Here is a 22,327-nt window from a genome sequence, read left to right as displayed (position 1 = left end):
AACTCTTTGTGACCCCAGGGACTGTATAGTCCATGGAATTCTCCAGGCCAGAATACTGGAGTGAGTAGCCTTTCCCTTCTCCAGGCGATCTTCCCAACCCAGGGATCGAACCCAGGTCTCCCAAATTGCAGGCAGATTCTTTACCAACTTAGCCATAGGGCATAGGGAACTATATTCAATATACTGTGATAACCATGATGGAAAAGAATATGAAAAACAATGTAATATATATATATATATGTATAACTGAATCACTTCACTGTACAGTAAAAATTAACACAACATTGTAAATCAGCTATGCTTCAATAAAATAAATTTGTTTAACAATGTAGCAAAATAAGGTCACCAGTCTCCCCACTAGTAAGCGGCAGGGCCAGAACCAGAGCTGAGATAGTTAGAGTCATGCTCAGCGCCCATCTGACTGCTTCTCTGGTTCCTCTTCCTAGCCCTCAAAGGCACCTCCCATTTCCACATGTAATCACTATGTCTGCAGAGCGGCTGCGGGCAGACTCTTTGGGGACAGGCTGGGCCAACGGCACTGTCTCTACCATACAAGGACTTACCTTCCCATGGCAAGTGCAGACATGTGCACAGCTGAATGTATGACAGAACTGGCTATGGAAAACACACGCAAAAAGAGACACAGAGAAGGCAGAAGGGTCTGTCAGTGTGATAAGAAACAAGCATTTAGGGCCACAAAATGCAGTACTGGTCCTGACTCTAGTTGACTCTCTAGTTATGGATAAGACATCTACTTAGCCTGTCAAATGGGGGGGGGGGGGGAATGTACAGCGCTATGGCAAGAGGGTGAGTTTTATGTAAGTTGCTCAGTCATGTGACTCTTTGCAACCCCATTGACGGTAGCCCACCAGGCTCCTCTGTCTATTGAGTTCTTCAGGCAAGAATACTGGAGTGGGTTGCCATTCCCTTCTCCAGGGGATCTTCTCGACCCAGGAATCAAACCCTGGTTTCCTGCATTGCAGGCAGATTCTTTACCACTGAGCTACCAAGGAAGCCTCAAGTTTTGTATAACCCATTCTTTTTTTTTTAAAAGACTTTATCCTTTACAGCTTTAATTTAAATACACTGTATCAAATTATAAAAATAAATTTGAATATACTAAATTTATTTAAGTAAATAAACAAACATTAAAAGTTGGAAGTCACTTTCCAAATGCATGCTTGCAACAAGAACTGCATCCTCATAGCACAAGCACTAACAAAAGCCTCATCTTGCTCAGAGGTCCTGCGCCTCATTCACTGAACAGCTCCTATGTGTCTAGTTGCAGGGTTTCTACACCGCTGTGCATTAGAACATAACTGAGCAGCAGGCTATGAGGCCTTCCCAGAATAGACCCCCACCCACGCCCTCCCTCTCCAGTGTGCTGCTGGAGGACCAGATTCTGCTCCTTGTCCATAGAAAAACTTCAGTCAAAGGACCAATTTAATCAGAGAAGTGAGAAAATGTGGAAAGAAAGGACAACAGTCAAGCAAGCAAAACAGTAATACTCTAACCACTAAACAAAATCAAGGGCATTTAGTTCTTCCTCGAGGGCCATGGCTTACGTTCTCAGCCATGTTCTTGGAGCTGTTTTGTATAGGCTGAGATCCTCACCAGGTGGAAGAAGTTTATTATATGCTGCCCACAGGTGAGGCAGACCTCAGACAGGATGAAACCAGAAGGTTGTTGATGCTGACTCCAGATTACCTCATCACCAAGAAATCAGGAGAATATCCATGAGCTGATCACACCCTGCTGCTTGAACAGTGCAAGACTCCTCAAGCAGAGTGCCGGTGATCAGGTCACTGGTGGGGTTCTGCCCTTGGTTGGTTGGGTGCTTCTGGCTCCACTTCTAAAGTGCAGTGCAAAGAGACATCATGTATATGCAGCATTTGTTTTGTTGTTTTCCTTTTTTAAAAAAATTTTTTGATTCTGTTTTTCTTTGCAGTTATTAAATCTGTATGCATGGAATTTTAAACCTCCGTCATACTATATCCCAAAGAATTGATGCTTTTGAACTGTGGTGTTGGAGAGGACTCTTGAGAGCTCCTTGGATAGCGAGGAGATCCTAAAGGAAATCAGTCCTGAATATACATTGGAAGGACTGATGCTGAAGCTGAAACTGTAATACTTTAGCCACCTGATGTGAAGAGCTGACTCATTTGAAAAGACCCTGATGCTGGGAAAGACTGAAGGCAGGAGGAGAAGGGGACCACAGAGGATGAGATGCTTGGATGGCATCACCAACTCAATGGACATGAGTTTGAGCAAACTCAGGGAGTTGGTGAGGGACAGGGAGGACTGGCGCGCTGCAGTCCGTGGGATCACAAAGAGTGAGACACGACTGAGTGACTGAACTTAACTGAATACTATATCCACCAATGGGCAATATTACCATGTCATGTAGAAAGTCAGTTGTGTCTTGCAACGCTCAGAATGCTGTGTTCAGCCTTGTTTTTCCAGAGTTGTGTTTTTCAGTCATTTCTTCGAGGGAAACTGATTTAGTTGGAGCGAAGCTTTAAGTGTGTCAGTGTGCTTCTGTGCGGCTGTGTTTTGCGGCCATCTGAACCTTGCAGTGAGGTTACAGGGCCCCTGGGATCCGCCATCGCAGGCCACCTGGTTTGCTCCATTCACTTTCTGACTTTTTAGACTCCAGAGGGAGACAAATTCTTCCAAATTGCATGCGAGGGCAACGCATCGCCTCTTCTCCCTTCTGCTCACCTGCACATCCGACCATTGGCACCATCTGGGCCTGGGCGGCGACCACCCAGCTTGGTCCCTGATGTCGGGAAGAACGGAGGTGAGGCGGTGGGTCCGGCGGCCTGGTTCCACAGCGCCCCGCCCCCCGCCCCAACTCCACACCCACCGAGAGAGTCCCACGACCTGCCAGAGCTCGTGGTGGCCCCCGGCAAGGCCGGCGTGGGGCTGTCTGTCCTCGTCCCCGTCCTCGGGGGCAGGGGCCCCGGGCTCCGGCCTAGCAGCTGCAGTTGCATTTCTTTCAAAAGAGGCCTCTTTCCACAGGCTGCTGACTCTCCCCGTCTGTAATACCCATTACCAGAATGACCGTGTATTCAGTTTAATCACTCATTATTTCCATGCTGCAAGAAGTTTTCTAACGAAGGGAAAAAACAACAGCAAGAACATTCTTATCTATGGAACAGCTAACTCACTCACACTGTCCTGCTTTTCATACAGAACTCGCCAATGTACAAACCGACCGTGTGAATACTCTCTCCTCTTACACTCGTGTATCATACGTGTACATGATGGGTCCTCCCCCGGGGCTCTTTCCTTACCGGTAGCTGTCCTATTTTCTGGGTTGTTTCTAATGGAAGATGAACACGCCCCCGGCTCACCCGGCTTGCTGGGCAAACCCACCCACCTTCCGTGCCTCCCCACGGGGCTTGTAGGGGGCTGTCTTGTTCTCGCTTTAAGTCAGGAGTCACAAACGACACTTTATTTTTTCAATTAAGGAAAAAAACCACAGCCCCACTCTGGTGCCCGCGTCGCTGTCCCCTTCTCTCCTTTGCTGTTGCTAACGACAATATGACTTACTCTACTATTCAGAAAGCTTTTTTATGTAATTAATGTATGCTTTCTTGTTTACAAATGCCTGATTTAAAAAGAAAAAAAAAAAAACTCTTCCATACCCCATCCAGGGGGAGACACACAGTCTTGAGGGCATTAGCCTGCTGTGGCCCCCTTCCCCTGGCAAAGCAATAAAGCTATTTCTTTCTAATTCACCCAAAACTCTTGTCTCTGAGGTTTAATCTGGCACCAGTATAAAGAGACTGAATTTTGGTGACAGAATCACCACCGTGGTGCTTTAAAAATATTCGAATGCCTACTCGCCACTCAGGTGAATTATATTGTCCATTTCTTTGTCAACAGAATGAGATGGGCTCAAATCATTTAATATAATAATGATACATAATTTTTGTCTCTATGATTTTCTATAATGAATTAAGTAATTTCAATTTTTTCTGTCAAGAGTCAATAAACAATTGTCTAAAGAGAATTTATGAGTGAATGTGAAATAAGCTGAAATGTTCTCACAGTTTTGGGGGTGAATAAACTGTATGCTAAATTCAATGGATACTTAAATTAGTATATTTTTTCTTGGAGAAGACAAAAAGTGAAAATGAGAATGAACTTGGTTCACTTTTATACATAATTATTTCTAGTTGGCAAAAAAGATACAATAGTCTGAAAGAACTGAACTGCTTATTAGCAATTATCAACATCAGCTACTTCAATGACATATTTTTAAAATATATAATGGGTAATATATAGTGACTATGTCTCTGAAACATGTCTTTGTGAGGTTATGGTGCTACCTTCTAAACGTGAACATTGAAGTTTGAAACTGACCACTTTGTCACTGAATTACTGTGACAATTTGAATGGTCTGAATTTGTAAATGACATGAAACAGCTACTACAAGAGGAAAATTGTCTGATTCTTGTTACTTTGTGGTTGCTCTGTATTTCAGTGACAAAAGCAGTTTCTAGAAGTCACTGAGAATCATGTATGAACACATTAAGGTTTTTTTTCCCCCCATGAAGTACAGATCAAAAGGACTCCCTGAAGCCATGTCTGTCCTTTATTTCTACTAGTATAATTGCTAATCTATTTGGTGGAATACTGGCATTTTCCTTTTTTCCAGGCTTATGATTATATTACTTTTTTTTTCTCCTGGCTGTCTAAAGTGCCAGCAGTAGGCTAGACTAGCTCCATGACTTTGGTCAAAATAAAAACTTAAAATTAAGAGCGACATATAGATTTCATGGTATGGTGGAAAGAGACAAAAATAGATTAGAAGCTAGCTCATTTATGCTCAAGCTCAAGCAAGCTTGCATGCAATGAGATAAAAGAAAAAGTAATCTTTGGGGGGAAATCCTTTTTTAAAAAAATCCTTTTAAAAAAATTAGATTTCTCACTCTGACACCAATTCAATGTACAATGGTCCCCTACCTATGAGGGATCCCTTCCAAGTGGGTGCCTGAAACCTTAGATAGTACCAAATTCTACATATATTATTTTTTTTTCTGTACATACATACTTATGATAAAGGTTACTTTATAAATTAGGCACAGTAAGAGATTAACAACAGTAATTAATAATAAATAATAATAGTATACTACAATAGAAGTTATATGAATATAGTCCCTCTCTCTCTTTCTCTGGAGGTATGTGTCTCCCTTTCTCTCTCTCAAAGTATCTTATTCTGCACTGTACTCACCCTTCTTCTTGTGATGATGTAGGGCAATAAAATGCCTATATGATGAGATGAAGTGACATGAACAACATAGCCACTGTGACATAGCATTAGAACTACTGACTCTGTGACTGTTAACTCAGAAGGAGGGTCATCTATTCCAGGTGATCGTGGATCATCAAGCCAGGACAATGGCAACAGGTGGATATCAGGAGCAGATGGTGTCAGCAGTTGGGGATCCCACGTAGGACATAGTGGAATGATGTCATCATGCTACTTAGAACAGTACACAATTTTAAATTTCTGAACTCTTTACTTCTGGCAATTTTTCATTTAGTATTTTTGGGCCACAGTTGACTGCAGGTAACTGAAACCATAGAAAGTGAGACCAGAGCTAAGAGGGGGACTACTACCATCTGCTTTATCAGAGTTCCACTGATGTATCAATTCTTTATTTTGTGCATTCTCACTAATCTTTAGGCACTGCCTACACAGAATAAAAGTACGGTAGGGGATAAGTTTCTCCAATAGCTATATTCATAGCATTACACATGGTAATGGTCATGGATCTCCTCAAACTCCACACAAATGGTACCCAGTGATAAGCTCTCCTGTTGCTCAAAGCATCTACAGGTAAATCCCTTTGGGGAGTTTCTTAACACATGCAAATTCCTGATCTCCTCTCTTCAGTGAGGTAATCCCAGTCCTTGCAGGTATATATACTTAATACACCCTTCAGGCAATTCTTATAATGAAAACTTGAGAACCAATGGACCAAAAATGGACCCAAAATTATGCACATTATCTCCGGTCCTTTAAAGAAAAATGAGGTGCCTGCATCTGACTCTGACCCCAGGAACTAAATTTTGATGCACATCATAAGCTCGATAGGGAAATATTCATTTTCCATCTCAGAAAGTATTATGTTACAAGGTAGGGGCGAGGTGGCAAACCATCAGTATAATTGGAGGCTTAAAAGCAGAGTCCTTGTACACTTTTCACTTTGTACTCCTTGAGACAGTTGAACTCATTACCTCTAATCACTCAGAGAGGAAGCGCCTTCACCAAAGAGCATGCTAAATGCCTGCAGGTCCCCGGGAGGCCCTCAGTTGAGACATGCCTCATGTTGAAATTGGATAATTAGAGAGTATATGTTCAATTAAATTTGAGGATCTATGAAGTACTGAGAATTATACAAGGTGCTAAAAGGCTCTGCCTTAGAAATCTTTGTTATTACTAACTATGAGAAAAAGAGCTCTTTTGAAGTCTGAAGTCCAGAGTGTAGCTTTAATGCTTCTTCAATGGAGGTAGCATCTTGGATTTGGTGACTGTTGTTTAATCTAGCAATTTTTTATTGAAAGTAGCTTAGTTACAAATAATGTAGGCTTCTTAACATGGATTCAGTGGTTGAGGGGTGGAGGATTCCTGCTCACCAAATGACCTAAAACATATTTCCTAAATTCTTTTAGCAACAATTCCAACCAGCCCCACCCCCACCCCTACCAGGTTCCACAATGGACACATTTAAAGGTACTAACTCTGGAATGCTGTGACATTGTATCCAATTTAAGTTTTGTTTCTGATGTTGGAAACAACTCTACTATATCTTGTCATTTAAATCACTGTATAAAAAAGCAATGCGTAATACTGAGTGAAACAATTATCAGGCAATTAAAATCTGATCAACTAATTAAAATAATAGAGATAGCAAACTTCAGGTCCTAATAATTTTTCTTGAACTTGCAACAAAGAATATCAAACTAACAGGTAGTCCATGTACTTCATATCTTCTTTTTACATCTGAAACGGAGAAATCCAACCTATTTCAATAACTTGTACAAACATTCTTTATCGACTTCCCAGGAGAATACATAAAGAGACATTCTAGCTGTGACATGATTTTTATAACACTCCAAGTAGTTTTAGGATGAATTATAGGAAATACAAAAGCAAGAAAAGTAATTCATTTGATGATTTGTGTGTGTGTGTGTAATTGCTAGGTTTCTAGATGCTGTTTTCTACATGCTTGGCATATTTCAATGAACAACAAAAAAGGACAAAAATTGCCTCCCTTCTACTTGAGAGTAACAAATGATAAACATAATTTGTAAAAAAAGTAAATTGTATCATTTAGAAGATGGTGATTAGTACTGTGGAGGAAAAAATAGAAAAAATAAGAGGATTTGGATGTGATGGAGTAAGGAGCAGACTGCAATTTAAATAGGATTATCAGGATAGTCCCAAAGAAAAAGGTGAAGATTTGAGCACAGACTTGAAGAAGGTGATGTCATTACAAAGCAGATATTTATGGTTAAGGATGTTCCACACTGCAAGAAAGGCTAGTGCAAAAACCCGAAGATGGAAGTAAGCCTGGTTGGTACAAGGAATTACAAAGAGGCCAACATAAAAGTGGAGAAGATGAAAGGGAGTGGAGATCAAAGAGTAATGAGGAAGATGTGGCAGGTCACATGGGGCCTTGTAGTCCTGTTGCTGTGACTTGATTTATCCTTTGACAGAAACAGTGACCCAGTGAACAGTTTTGAATAGACTTAACAGAAATGTGCATATAGATGGCCCCATAAACCTAAAGCAGTTCAGCCTAGAGTCAAACAGACCTGGGTTTGGAATTTTCTTCTACCTCTTACCAGTTGTATACCTCCTACTCAATTTTCTCATCTATAGAAAGAGGTAATCCTTGCTTCAGAAAGTTGTTGTAAGTATTTACAGAGGTAATGTTTAAGCTGCCTCTCCCAAGGATTGTGTTATTCAAGATGGTAGCCAAAAAGTATTTGCAACCTTTCTCCTTTTAAAAATCACAGCCAAGCAACATAACAAGTCAGAGAAATCTGGACCACAAGATAAAAACCAAAACTAGACAGAGAAATAGTTAATGGCTAAGAGAGAGGAAGCAGAGCAGACCTAAGAATCTACAGAGGGAGATTGTTCCCACTTTCAGGATAGTGTAGTTCACCCTACTATACCCCTGCCTGTGTCTATTTCTAGATATTAAGAAATAAAGGTTAAGGCAAAAAAACAACAACAACAACAACAAAAGCACCCTGATCATTCTTACTGTAGCCATCGCTGTACTTATTAATGGATTTGCCCTATACTCTTTTTTGAAAGTATGACAATTACGGTCCTAAATATGCCTGCTCTAATTCTCTTCCACTCACTCGTCCATAGCAATCCAGCCAAATATACCACCCTCATCTTAATCTTCTTAAAACCCAGACTTGAATAAGACATCCCTTGGTCAAATATCTTAAAAGTGCCTCTTTCACCCACAGGAAGGATCCTATACTTCTTAAGCAGGTCCCTTGGTATCTTCCCAGTATGTTCTTATAAGGATTCTATGTCAACCAAAGTATTTATTCTTTGAATGTGGCTCAGATGGTAAAGAATTTGCCTGCAATGTAAGAAACCCAAGTTTGATCCCCGGGTCAGGAAGATTTCCTGGAGAAGGAAATGGCAACCCACTCCAGTATTCTTGCCTGGAGAATTCCATGGAAAGAGAAGCCTGGTGGGCTATAGTCTATGGAGTTGCAAGGTTTTAGACACAACTGAGTGACTAACACTTTCACTTTCATGCCTTCTTTAGTCTTTCTGTTCAGAATTCCCTCAATGACTATTTTCCACTTATCAAAGTCTTCCTGTTCCTTTAAGACCCAAGTTCCAGTTTACATCCTCTACAACCACTTTTTCACCAAACCAGCCCTCAACAGATACACCATCTTCAGAATTATATAGCACTCTTGTCTGTGTCATCCAAATATACTTAGCACCTTCTACCTTCTATTTTTATTAACCCTTGTATACAACTTTCCTGACTCCCCAGTTTCACTACAAATTCCTGAAAGGTTTCAAAATCTAGGCCTTTCCAGAACTACTCATAAAGCTACAAGTTTTCCCAAGATCCCAAAAAAATCAGAGTTCAAAAGCACAGAAGGCTCAGAAGACTCAGAAAGGAGCAAACAAACAAAAGAAATATTCAGAAAATAGTGACATTAGGAAGTCTAGAACATTTGTCATTATTTAGCTTAGAGAAGATAAAGCTGGGAGAGACCTAAAAGTCTCTTTCATGAATGAGGGAATATTAGGTTTATGGATGTTCTCAACTTTAACTAAGATGGGACAAAGGATAAGGGACTAATGAGAAGCAATGCAATTTGAGGATTTAGCAGAGACACTGAGAAGAGCTTTATGACCATGAGGATTCTGAGAAGCTGAAATGTACATTATCAAGATTAAAATTTTTTCTTGAATTTCTTAAGTTTTTAAAAATAACAATTGGCTTCATATCTGATATGTAAGGAGTCTGGAAGCTGTCACTCTTGTCCTTACAAGAAAAAGTCAAACAAACTAAAGATCAACAACTTTTCTTTGACCCATCAGAGAACTAAGAACACAGGGTAAAGGGCTACTTATACTTTTGAAAGACAGGTAAATTCAGCAAGTCACACCCTAGATGTGTTTACCTGAAGCAGAAGCTGCGGAAGCCATAAACTGGTAGGAAAACATAAATGGTAATTTTGACCAACTGAGGCAAGCTGAGTGTGGACTAGCATCAGAATGAGAAACTCCTGGGGACAACAGTCCTGGGAGCCCCCTCCACATGTCTGTGGGCTTCACCTCCAGAATTCCACTAGGTGCCCACAGTGAAGAGCTGATAAAGGCCACTTGTTGCTTTGGCAGTGGACAAGGGAGAGTAATCACCATAAAATACAAAGCATTCTCCATCTCAAAGGCTTACTCTCAAGGAAGACTTTATCAGAGCGTTAGTCCACTGGGGAAAAGAGCTCTTCTCCGAAGGCCCCTCTAGCTTTCTTGTCCCAGCCAAGGGATTGTTGTTGTTCAGTGATAAGGGATTGTTGTTGTTCAGTGACTAAGTCGTGTCCAATTCTTTGCAACCCCATGAACTGCAGCAAGCCAGGCTTCTCTGTCCTTCTGTATCACCCCACATTTGCTCAAACTCACATCCATTGAGTTGGTGATGCCATCCAACCATCTCATCCTCTGCTGCCCCTTCTCCTCCTGCTTTCTATCTTTCCCAGCATCAGGGTCTTTTCCAATGAGTTGGCTATTTGCATCAGGTGGCCAGAGAATTGGAGCTTTAGCCTTAGCATCAGTCCTTCCAATGAATCTTCAGGGTTGATTTCCTTTAGGATTGACTGGTTTGACCTCCTTGCAGTCCAAGGGACTCTCACGAGTCCTCTCCAGAACCACAGTTTGAAAGCATCAATTCTTCAGTGCTCAGCCTTCTTTATAGTCCAACTCTCACATGACTACTGGAAAAACCATAGCTTTGACTATATGGGGAAGCTAAGAAACACTTTGAAGGTCACAGTAAAGCAACACAGGCCCACCAAAAGACTGAGATTTACTCTATGTTATGTAACAGGAACTAATATAGTGTTGTAGGTCAACAAAACTTCCAAAAAAGAGATCAGATTTGTGGTCACCAGAGGAAGGGGTTTGGGGGAGGGGGAATTGGAGAAAGAAAGTCAAAAGGCACAAACTTTCAGTTATCAGATAAAAATAAGTACTAGGAATGCAACATACAACATAATCTAACACTGCTGCTGCTAAGTCGCTTCAGTCGTGTCCGACTCCGTGCGACCCCATAAATGGCAGCCCACCAGGCTCCCCCATCCCTGGGATTCTCCAGGCAAGAACACTGGAGTGGGCTTCCATTTCCTTCTCCTACTCTAACACTGCTATATATTATATATGAAAGCTGTTGAAAGTAAAACGAGTTCTCAGCACAAGAAAAAAATTTTAACTTTAATTTTTTCTACATCTTTAATTTGTATCTATGAGATGATGAATGTTCACTAAACTTATCATGATAATTACTTTATGATGTATGTAAATCAAATCATTATGCCATATACCTTAAACTTATATAGTGCTGTATGTCAACTATAATAAAGAAAAGAAAAAAGGACTTCCCTGGTGGTCCAGTGGTTAAGACTCTGTGCCCACATTGCAGGGGGCAAGAGTCTGATCCCTGATCAGAAAACTAAGATCCTGCAGGATTAAAAAATAATAATAATAAAGAAAAATAAAAAGACTGAGATTAAATCATAAGATTAGTCAATGCTTCCCCTACCTCATATCTTACCACTGTATGAGCAGGGCTCCCATGTAATAATAGTGGATTGTAGCTGAAGGAATTTCCAGATGCAGATTTTCTCTGAGGAAGACTACTTAGGGAAGCCCAGAGTCAAGAGAAGAGATTGAAAACCAGGTCACTAGACTATTTTGAAGCCTCTGCCACCTACAGCTACAACAAACATGAATTATAGCCTAACTCCTCACTAGATTAACAGAAAGGCTCACACTACAGGCTCATTTTGGGGCTGCATGGGTGACACAGTGGTAAAGAATCTGCCTGCCAATGCAGCAGAAAGGAGACGTGGGTTTGATCCCTGGGTGGAAAAGACCCCCTGGAGGAGGAAATGGCAACCCACTCTAGTATTCTTGCCTGGGAAATCCCATGGACAAAAGAGCCTGGCGGGCAACAGTCCGTTGGGTCACAAAGGGCCAGATACGACTTAGGGACTGAACAAAGACAGGCCTGCTTACCTCAGTTCCCTTTATAAAATCAAATTTTATAAACTACAAACACTGTAAATGAAGAATGTTTTTGATGGGCCCATCAGTAAGGTAGACATGGTGGAGGAAAGAATACTTTGAGAAGATCATGTAAATAGGTCAACAGAATCACTATTTGCAACAGCCCAAAGGTGCAAACAATTCAAACATCTAACAGATAAATGGGTAAACAAAATGGGGTGCACACTGCAGGGGTGTACACTGCCTCTGGCTGGTGTCTGAATTGAGGGCAACCTTGTTGAAGCGCATGCATATCCCAGTGATATCTGCACTAACTCCAGGCAGTTAGTATCAGAGTTATACGATGTGCTCAAGCAGAGAGGACCCCGGACACTGCAGGAAGTGAGGGAGCTGAAGAAACAGGCCTTTAGAAATTCAGGGATTTCACCTCACACCATATCAAACATAAAAGAGTGTACTCACATTCCTGTACTAAATACCACTTTGGTTTGAAAAGCCAAAAGGTTTTTTATTTATAAATAACTATAAGAGTATCCCAATGGACAGAGGAGCCTGGTGGGCTATACAGTCCATGGGGTCACAAAGAACAGGACATGACTGAGTGACTAAGAGACACCCAACTATAATTTACTTAATTTATTATACTCAGAAATCATGGTGGGTACTTGGGAAATCTTGAGAAGTGAGAAAAGTCTAACCTATAAATGATTTTCACATGTAATAAAAGTTGTTATGGATTCTAAGTTTAGCCATTCGTGAGTGGTATGATATTACACTTTATACACCCTTCATTAAACTTGCTATTAGTTTCAGTTATGCTATTTTCTTATTTTAAACTAATGAATGTATTTTTTCAGTTCCCAACTGTGTCATAGACTCCTAAGTCCATGGTGAGTCTGATGCTCTCCAAGATACCTAATGGATAGACTGGTTCTCTTGGGCAACCCAGGGACTCTCTGGGGCGGGAATACGAAGTCCATGTCTTCACCGGCTTGAGCCGCCACACACACACACAAAACCCCTCAGACTGGGTGGTCTGAAATTTACCACCCAGTAATCAGAAATTTACCTTCTTTCAGTTCTGGAGACTGAGAATCCTCCAGATTCTGTCAGCATATTTTGTTCTTGATAAGAGCCTTCTTCCTGCTTTGCAGACAGCTGCCTTCTTACTGTATCCTTACATGTAGGGGAGAGAGCAAGTGCTGGTCTCTCTTCCTCTTCTTCGAAAGACACTAACCCTATTGGACTAGGATCCCACCTCTACGACCTTAGTTCAGTTCAGTTCAGTCACTCAGTCGTGTATGACTCTTTGTGATCCCATGGACTGCAGCACACCAGGCTTCCCTGTCCATCACCAACTCTCTGAGCTTGTTCAAAGTCATGTCCATTGTGTCGGTGATGCCATCCAACCATCTCATCCTCTGTCATCCCCTTCTTCTCCTTCCTTCAACCTTTCCCAGCATCAGGGTCTTTTCCAATGAGTCAGTCTTTGCATCAGGTAGCCTAAGTATTGGAGTTTCAGCTTCAGCATCAGTCCTTCCAATGAATATTCTGGACTGATTTCCTTTTGGATAGACTGGTTTGATCTCCTTGCTGTCCAAGGGACTCTCTGACCTTAATTACTGCCTAAAGGCCCTGTCTCCAAAGATAGTTACATGGGGGCTGGGGGTGAGGCTTCAACGTTTTGTGTGCTTAATCACTCAGTTGTGTCCATCTCTTTGTGACCCCATGGACAGTAGCCCGCCAGGCTCCTCTGTCCATGGGGATTCTCCAGGCAAGAATACTGGATTGGGACTGATGCTGAAGATGCATGTCCCCCTCCAGGGGATCTTCCCAACTGAGGGATCAAACACAGGTCTCCTGCATTGCAGGTGGATTCTTTACCGTCTGAGCTACCAAGGAAGCCCATGAATACTGAAGTGGGGAGCCTATTCCTTCTCCAGGGGAACTTCCTGACACAATAATTGAACCAGGGTCTCCTGCATTGCAGGTGGATTCTTTACCAACTGAGCTACCAGGGAAGACCAACATTTTGGTGGGACTCAATTCAGTCCTTAAGAGTTAAGGTTAATTTTTTGGTTATTAATATATATTTTGTTCTTTCCCCTTTTTTCCCTTTCCTCATGTGAAACAAATAGCCTCTGGATACCTTCTTCTTTGGGCTTCCCTGTGTCTCAGCTGGTAAAGAATTCACCTGCAATGCAGGAGACCTGGGTTTGATCCCTGGGTTGGGAAGATCCCCTGGAGTAAGGGAAAGGCTACTCACTCCAGTATTCTGGCCTGGAGAATTCCATGGACTCTATTGTCCATGGAATTGCAGAGTTGGACATGACTGAGCAACTTTCACTTGCACTTTTCACCTTCTTCTTTGTGGCGTTTGTATTGCAAGGCAGAGAAGAAATTGCTTAGAGTTCACCACCTCTCCTGGCTTTTGTTTTACAAGGTCTTTGTTTACAAGAACTATTTGAGGTGACTGGGCTAGAAAGAAGGGAGAAAGCAAATGTTTTAATGGAAATAAGAGAGAGATTTCACAGGACAGGGAAGAGAGCGGAGATGATCCCACAGGATAGTGGCAAGGTTTCAGAGTGATGACTATGAAAGTAGAGAAATTGCCCTAGGTGCCCCTTGACCGATGACAGTGAAGATGGCTACCTTTGAGCAGTGAGTGGGTCTGAACAATTATAACAGCAGTGATGGCAATGAAAGACTGAAGACTTAGAGGTCTTCTTACTTCTCCAGGCACCAGTTACATATACCTTCCAGATTCTTGGTTAGCCCATGAGAAGGAAGGGAGCCCCAATAATGATAGTTTTCATGTCCTACTAGTAGCAGGGGCTTCCCTGGTAGCTCAGGGGTATTAAAAAAAAAAAAAGACCTGACCTGCCTGCAATGCAGGAGATGCAGATTCACTCGCAGGGCGGGGAAGATCTCCTGGAGAAGGGAATGGCAACCCACTCCAGTATTCTTGCCTGGAGGCCCCATGGGCAGAGGAGCCTAGCGGGCTTCCGTCCAGTGGGTCGGAAAGCATTGGATTATATACTAAAGCAACTGAGCACTAATAGCAGGACAGGAAAGAAACTTAGAAAATAGAGGTAATTTCATCCATATAAAAAGATATTTCTTACACATCAAAGTCTGTAGCATAAGCTGCCCTTTTTCTGAAGCTACGGGTATCACCATTTTGTTGCCAATGTGATCCACTCTCACTGTGTGGCATGGTAAGGCAGTGATTACATTTGCATCAACTTAAGAATCGAGCATTTACTCATTATTAAACGAGTATTTATAAAGCACCTACTATGTGCAGAGCACTGGGGAAACCTTAATGTGCTCAATGCCAGCCTGCAAGGCTTCTACCAGGAAACCCAGACATTACATAAGAAAGTAGAGTAAAATGTGATACAGTTAGTGATGATGCAGGAAGTCCAAGTGTTATGAGTACTTGAGGAGACCTAGCAGAACAGTCACAGAGGGTCCCCCACAGGAAATGGCTAAGATCACAAGAATGAAAGAAAAGTAGCCAGGCAATAAGAAAAGGGGAAAAGTAGTCAAGAAAAGGGGAACATATTCTACCTACTAAGTGTTGAAGAGCCAGTAATTAAAGCACTTCTGATTAAAGCCCATCTAATCCAACTATGTGTTCAGCATGGGGATCCTCTCCACAATATACTGACACACTATGACCCAAAATTTGCTATAAAAATATGTCCCCTACCTGACTCACAGGTGTGATAGTCACCACTTCATACTGAGGACTTAAGCTAGAAAAGGCGATGATGTTTCTCTGGAGCAGCAACCATGGATGACAAATACGCAAAAGCTGACAGCCTAACAGGAGACTTACTATGTGGACACAAAATTATACTGACATAAAGAACAATAGTAAGGCCCAATAAAGATACCAAAGAAGTAATAAGACCCCTTAGAAAATGTTCTCTTAAAAATAATTAAATGTAGGACTTTTCTGGTGGTTCAGTGGTTAAGAATACACCTTTCCGTACGGCGGGGTGCAGGTTTAGCTCCCCTGGCTGGGGAACTAAGATCCCACATGAACTGCAGCCAAAACTCAAAGTATGAAGAAACAGAAATATTGTTACAATATTGTAACAAAAATTCAATAAAGACTTTTTAAATGGTCCACATTTTTTTTTTAAGTTAAAAATTGTAATTAAAATGAGAACATTTGGCTTCCACAGTAGTCAAGAAAGGGCTTCCCTGGTGACTCATATGTTAAAGAATCTGCCTGCAATGCAGGAGACACAGGTTCAGTTCCTAGTGTGGGAAGATCCCCTGGAGAAGCAAATGGCAACCCACTCCAGTATTCTTACCTGGAGATCCCATGGACAGAAGAGCCTAGAGGGCTACAGTTCACGGGGTAGCAAAGAGTCAGACACAACTGAGTAACTAAGCACGCATAGGCACAGGGCCAGAAAAAATACATATATTTAAAATATTTCAGTTTCAATAATACCAAATAATATAGTCATTATTATACACAGAAATAAAAAAGATGGAAAAGAAGAAAGGGGAGCTGGGGAGAATGTCTTTCACCAAAATAGATGAACTTACAATGGGAAGGCGGCCCTCTTGGTTCCTAGCCTCACCTCACAGTCAAATCCTCAAGATCCTATAAGGAGAAAAGGCAACACAGCTTGTCCCTTTAATTCAGTCCATGGCTCATTGGTCAAACTTCAGCCCATATGGTTCCAGTCTGATTTTTCTAATGAGTTTATCCTGAAGAGAGAAAAGCATTTTGATCAACATTTAGTGAACTTTTCTCTTTCATCAGTGGGGCTGGTTTTATTACGTGGTTTGGATTTTGCTGATCTGTCACCCCACCTACTATCACACTGTAAAAAAAAAAAAAAAGTTTAATGAAACCATATTTAAGTGGATATAAATTACTAGCTTTCCTGACTCTGAGCTGATTTTATGCTTTTTCACTTCACTAATTCTTGTTTTAGAAACTTAATTTTATGAGTTTATCTTACACATTTTCACCACTTAACTCTTCTTATTGAAAGTTAAACTTGGAGCTTGCCAAAAGGAATATGATCATAAGCTGGTGTTCAAGGCCAAAAGTAAGCAGCATTATGAAACTGTACTCTTACCTCCTGGCTTTCCATGGTTTTAATCTTGAACTCTGGCTATTAAACTATGTGTAACGTGGTAGTACCTTGCCCTCTGACATTATGATGAAGTACAAATCCGAGATTCCCAATTAAAAGAGAAAGGGAGGGAGAGGAAGACTGAGAAACAAACACAGAAGCCATCCTTCATTTCCAATGCTTCTGTAGCTATCAATGTGTGTGACTTTATAAAAAAAATTTAAAAACTCAGGCAAAATAGATTACCAATGGGAATTTGCTGTATGACTCAGGAAACTCAAATCAGGGCTCTGTGACAACCTAGGGGGTTGGGATGGAGTGGGAGGTGGGAGGGAGGTTCAAGAGGGAGGAGACATATGTATACCTATGGCTGATTCACGTTGATACATGGCAGAAACCAACACAATTTGTTGTTCAGTCACCAATTCGTGTTCAGCTCTTTGCGATCCCATGAACTGCAGCGTGTCCGGCCTCTCTGTCCCTCAATACTGTGCTTTACACAATACTGTAAAGCAATTATCCTTCAGTTAAAAATAAATACATTTTTTAAAAAAACCCTCAGACATATTGAATCACATTTCCAGGAAGTGTGTCCCTTATACCGCAGGCTATAACATGACTAACAGCTAGTAAACCAGTCTCTATTTAAGACTCGGACATTTCACAATATAGAGGTCATAGTGCAGTTACTCAAAACAAGTGCCCAGTTCCCCTTTGTGGACAAACTTTGCCTGGCATTCACAACCCTGCCAGGATTTTTTTTTTTTTAATTGGAGCATAGATGATTTACAATGTTATGTTTGTTTCAGGCGTACAGCAAAGTAAATCATTATGCATATGTCTAGTCTTTTTTTAGATTTCTTTTCCCATATAGGTTATTAGAGATCATTGAGTAGAGCTCCCTGTATATAGCACAGGAAACTCTGCCAGGATTGTTTTGAATTTCAATCATCCTAATAGCTTTTTTCCCACCTGCCTTTGCATATCTTCAGCTTATCCTTTCCTATCAAACTTCCCTAGTCAAGCTAAGTTTATCCAGAAGGCCCATGGTATTCGACAAGACAATTATCAATGTTTGTCTTCTCCTACTTCCTGACTTGAGGCTCCACTGTTTTGTATTTCCTAAAGCATCCTATTTACCCTTCTCAGTAATTGCAGTGGAGTGAGAGAAAGAGTGCCTTTCCTCAAATGGATACAGCAAAGTCATGGAAAGTCTCTCACTGCTTGGGTGTGGGTCTTCATCTCTGTACTGTGGCCAGAAATTTGAAAGGCTTTGCTGTGCAAGTCTAGATCACATGTCCAGACACAGAGAAACCCAAAACGTGTGGAGCAAAAACATGCTGTTATCCAAAAGGAAAATCTGGCGGCTTCTTTCAGAAGAGGAAATAGAGGCTGGGCCAGCAAACACAATTTTTATCTACTATATCTCCTAAGCAAAATTTTTTATTCCAAGACATAATTAAATTTTCATATGATTTAATATATCTCTCGAAACCACATATTTATGTGTTTAAGGTCACATAAATAAATAAGAAAAAGTTAAATAATCTAACAGAAAAATGGACAAAGTATAAAAACATGCAGTTTATAGTGAAAGAAGACAAACACCCAGTAAATATAGGACAAGCTGTTTGGCCTCACTCATAACAAAATCCAAACAAGAAAGAGATAATGTCCTTCACTTATCAGAAATATAAATCACATAATGATACTTTTTACTCTTGAAAATGCTTATAGTTGGAGGATACCCAGTACCTGCAACTGGGTAAAGGAAATGGCCTTTAGTGGAAGTGTTAAATTGATGTAAATTAGTAGAGAAGGATCTATCAAATAACTATCAAAACTAAAACTGCTGACTCAGTAAACCCATAGCTAGGAATTTACCTTATTGATATACTTCATAAAAATTCTCCAAGACATGCATACAGCGATAGTCACTGATACATAATTAAACTGCAAACTAACTAACTACAGCTGAAAATTACCCAATGTCCATCAGTAGAAATAGGATAACTAAACTATGATACATCTATGATACATCTATTCATACATGAATGTATCATCTATGGAATGCAAGTAGGGCATGAGAGAAAACTAAACAGATCTGTTGGTGGAAAAGCTCTCAGATATAGAAGTGGAAAAAAGCAAGGGCAGAACAGTATGCTTTGTATGATATCTTATGTGTGAGAAGGGCAAAGTTTGATGTGGTAAAGGGTGCGTTTTTCTGGAAATAATCAAAAGGTAATAGAAATTACCCTGCAAAAAGGGAGAAGATTCCAACTTTCCATTTTATACATTTCTCTCATGAGAATACCAAATCTACTAATGATACACATCTATTAAAGTTGGTGTTTCTAAACTTTTAAGAGTATTATTTTGTTATTTATTTTTAAGATATCAACAGGGATTATCTGAGTGGAAAGAATATAGATTATTTTTATCTTTTCTTTTTTGTACTTTTCTGATAAAAGACTACTGGTGTTATATATATTTAAAGTATACACTTAAAAGAAGAATAACTGATGGTGTCCTAGGATAACTTGATGGTATTTAAGAAAATAAAATGTAGTAAAACAACATAATAATTGGAAGTTTACTATGTAATAGGCAATATACTAAGTACTTCATATATATATATATACGTAATTTTATTTAGTCCACAGAATGACATTATGAGATGAGTACTTTTATTATTCCCATCTTAAAATGAGAAGAATAAAGTAACTTACCTAAGGTTCCTCACTGAGTGATAGAACCAAGATTTAAACTCAGCTACTTTGATTCTGGATCCAGTATATACCAAAGTGTACTTTTTATTGAAAATGTAAATAGAAACTGTCCTTCCATGGGGTCAGATTATGGAAGAATGTGCATTGCCCTGTATGCTACTGTATTCTAACTTTTAACTCCTCTTTCAAGTTCCCTGCCCTAAACTGAATTTATAGAATTGAGATGACAACAAATTCTGCCCTCCCTGGGATGGAGAAAATCAAATAAGAAGATTAAATATGTAACATCCTTTAAAAATCATGACTCACCCCTCAACTCTAAGGTATTATATAATAAGTGCCCTCCCCCACCAAAAAAGGACTGCAGGCTAACAGATGAGTAACCATGCATTTCTGAGCCAGGGGAGGGCTTTTCAAATCGAGGAACAAGCCTGGTTTTAGCAGCATTCACCTGGGGATAGCGCTGGGTTTCAGCTCCCTGCAGAGTCTTGAGCCCAGACTATGAGGTAATGGTCTGACCCTCATTTTGAAGCACATAAAATCCAAGGAGGTTAACTAATTTCCCTCAGGTCACACAGAAGCTGCTAGTGAGGTTGGAGCTGAAACAGAAGTTTCTTAATTCCCAGCCACTGCGATGCTCCCAAGACAAGCTCTTGTTGAAGAAATTACATAGTGACACCAGTACACTTTACAGTCCCCTGGAGAAGAGTCCCACGAAGCCAAAGATTTCATTTTAAATTGAAAAATCTCAGACTTACAAAAGACTGATGTCTTCTCCAGCCGGCAAATTATGCATCTCTCCAGAAAGTCCAGGAATCGTTGTACATAGCACACCTCGTCTCTTGCAACTAACCGGAAAGACTAGTAAGGAACATAGAGTACTGTTCTCCAGCCAGCAAATGTGTAAGGGTTTATGCATGAGAAACTGTTTCCCTGAAACCATTGATTAGGTGCCTGATGTCAACGACCAACACATCTGCGTGGAACTGACGTTCCCTGAATGGAAATGAACTTGAGGGTCAAGGCTACTCAATTATCATCTCAGTTCTATAAATTCAGGGAAGTCTGCTCAAGGTCAGTTGCTATTCCTAAGGGTCACTAACCTCAGATCTCTAAATAAGGAGACCACTTTACAAATCATTAAAATAATTATAGTGATGGGAAACAGTGCAAAGGAGTGGAACACAAGTCCACCTTAGAAAATCTTCATGGAACAAGGATGATCCTGGCTGAAAAACTGATTTTTGCAGGGTAACCTTTTGTGGACATACAAGCAGAGGAAAGAAAGAAGAAACTGATCCACAACCCCATGGTTACTCTCTAAGAAGAGGAGGCAGGGAGACTCCATCTCCTTCTCACCCCTCACCGCAGCCCTCCCACAATACCAGAGAGAATGAGAGGCTCTTCTCCCTGGTATAAACAGCATGTCCCAGGCTACACTAGCTGGGAGTGAGAGTTAAGGGCGCTGCATGGTTCAAAGGTAAGCCAAACATAGCCAGGCAGCCTGCCCTGATCTCACCCAAGATAAAGGAAAATACCCACCTCACTCCAAAAGCATGCAAAAGTCCCTGGATTTTCCCTGAGGTCGTGAGAAATAGACCATGTGATTACCTCCCACTTAGCACTTCTTTAATAAACATCTATTTCTTCCCCCAAATTTCCACTTTCCACAATAATTTCTACAAGTCTTTCCCTAAAGAAAGGTCTATGGAAATCCATAAGGGAGGTGATATACCCATATGTACGGCTGATTCATTTTGCTATACAGAAGCTAACACAGCTTCCCTGGTAGTTCAGCTGGTAAAGAATTCGCCTGCAAAGCAGGAGACCCCAGTTCAATTCCTGGGTCAGGAAGATCCCCTGGAGAAGGGATAGGCTACCCACTCCAGTATTCATGGGCTTCTCTAGTGGCTCAGATCGCAAATAATCTGCCTGCAATGTGGGAGATCTATATTTGATCCCTGGCTTGGGAAGACCGCTGGAGGAGGGCATGGCAACTCACTCCAGTATTCTTGCCTGGAGAATCCCATGGACAGAAGAGCCTGGTGGGCTACAGTCCATGGGTTGCAAAGAGTCGGACATGACTGAACAACTAAGCATAGCACAGCACGGATGCTAACACAACATTGTAAAGCAACTATACTGCAATAAGTTGCAGTATCTCTTGTTGAAGAAATTACATAGTGACACCAGTGCACTTTACAGTCCCCTGGAGAAGAGTCCCACGAAGCCAAAGATTTCATTTTAAATTGAAAAAGCTCGGATTTACAAAAGACTGATGTCTTCTCCAGCCGGCAAATTATGCATCTCTCCAGAAAGTCCAGGAATCGTTCTACACAGCAATTAAAAAAAAAATAGGTTAAGTACAAGAATTTTCTGACTGAATTATTAGATATCCATAACAAAATAATTCAGAAATCTATTTATGCCCTATATACAATATAATCCATGACTTTCTAGAATAAATTATCCATCAGGCTCACAGAACCTTGAGCAATGGACAGTACAAGCTCTGGTACATAGAAGTTACTCAGGAAGTACTTTAGTGATTAAAATCTGTAAAAGAAAAAAAAAAAAGGCCTCCAACCAAGCTCTTCTTCATGTCTCTGGGTTCTCTCTCAGTTTCTTTTCCTGCCTTGATTCTTTCTGTATGCATACTCAGTCTTCTCCCATCACAGGACTTCCTCCTATTT

General features: G+C 40.8%; 1 long non-coding RNA gene across 4 annotated transcripts in view; it reads right to left on the bottom strand.

Moving 5' to 3' along the window:
• Positions 1–21,508, bottom strand: part of LOC132657216 (uncharacterized) — a 248,921-nt gene extending 227,413 nt beyond the window's left edge. The window contains exons 1-3 of one of the 4 annotated variants that reach the window (XR_009595063.1): positions 20,393–21,508; positions 17,270–17,410; positions 16,402–16,531 (exon numbers count right to left, since the gene is read on the bottom strand). This is a non-coding gene — a long non-coding RNA (uncharacterized LOC132657216). The remainder of the gene's footprint in view (positions 1–16,401; positions 16,532–17,269; positions 17,411–20,392) is intronic. The other 3 variants (XR_009595061.1, XR_009595060.1, XR_009595062.1) reach the window with 3 other exon arrangements.
• Between the last annotated feature and the right edge of the window lie 819 nt (positions 21,509–22,327).

This window comes from Ovis aries, chromosome 9, assembly GCF_016772045.2.
Source record: "Ovis aries strain OAR_USU_Benz2616 breed Rambouillet chromosome 9, ARS-UI_Ramb_v3.0, whole genome shotgun sequence".
Classification (NCBI taxonomy): domain Eukaryota; kingdom Metazoa; phylum Chordata; class Mammalia; order Artiodactyla; family Bovidae; genus Ovis; species Ovis aries.
Note: the sequence above shows the minus strand (reverse complement) of the source record. Positions and strands in the feature narration are given on the sequence as shown.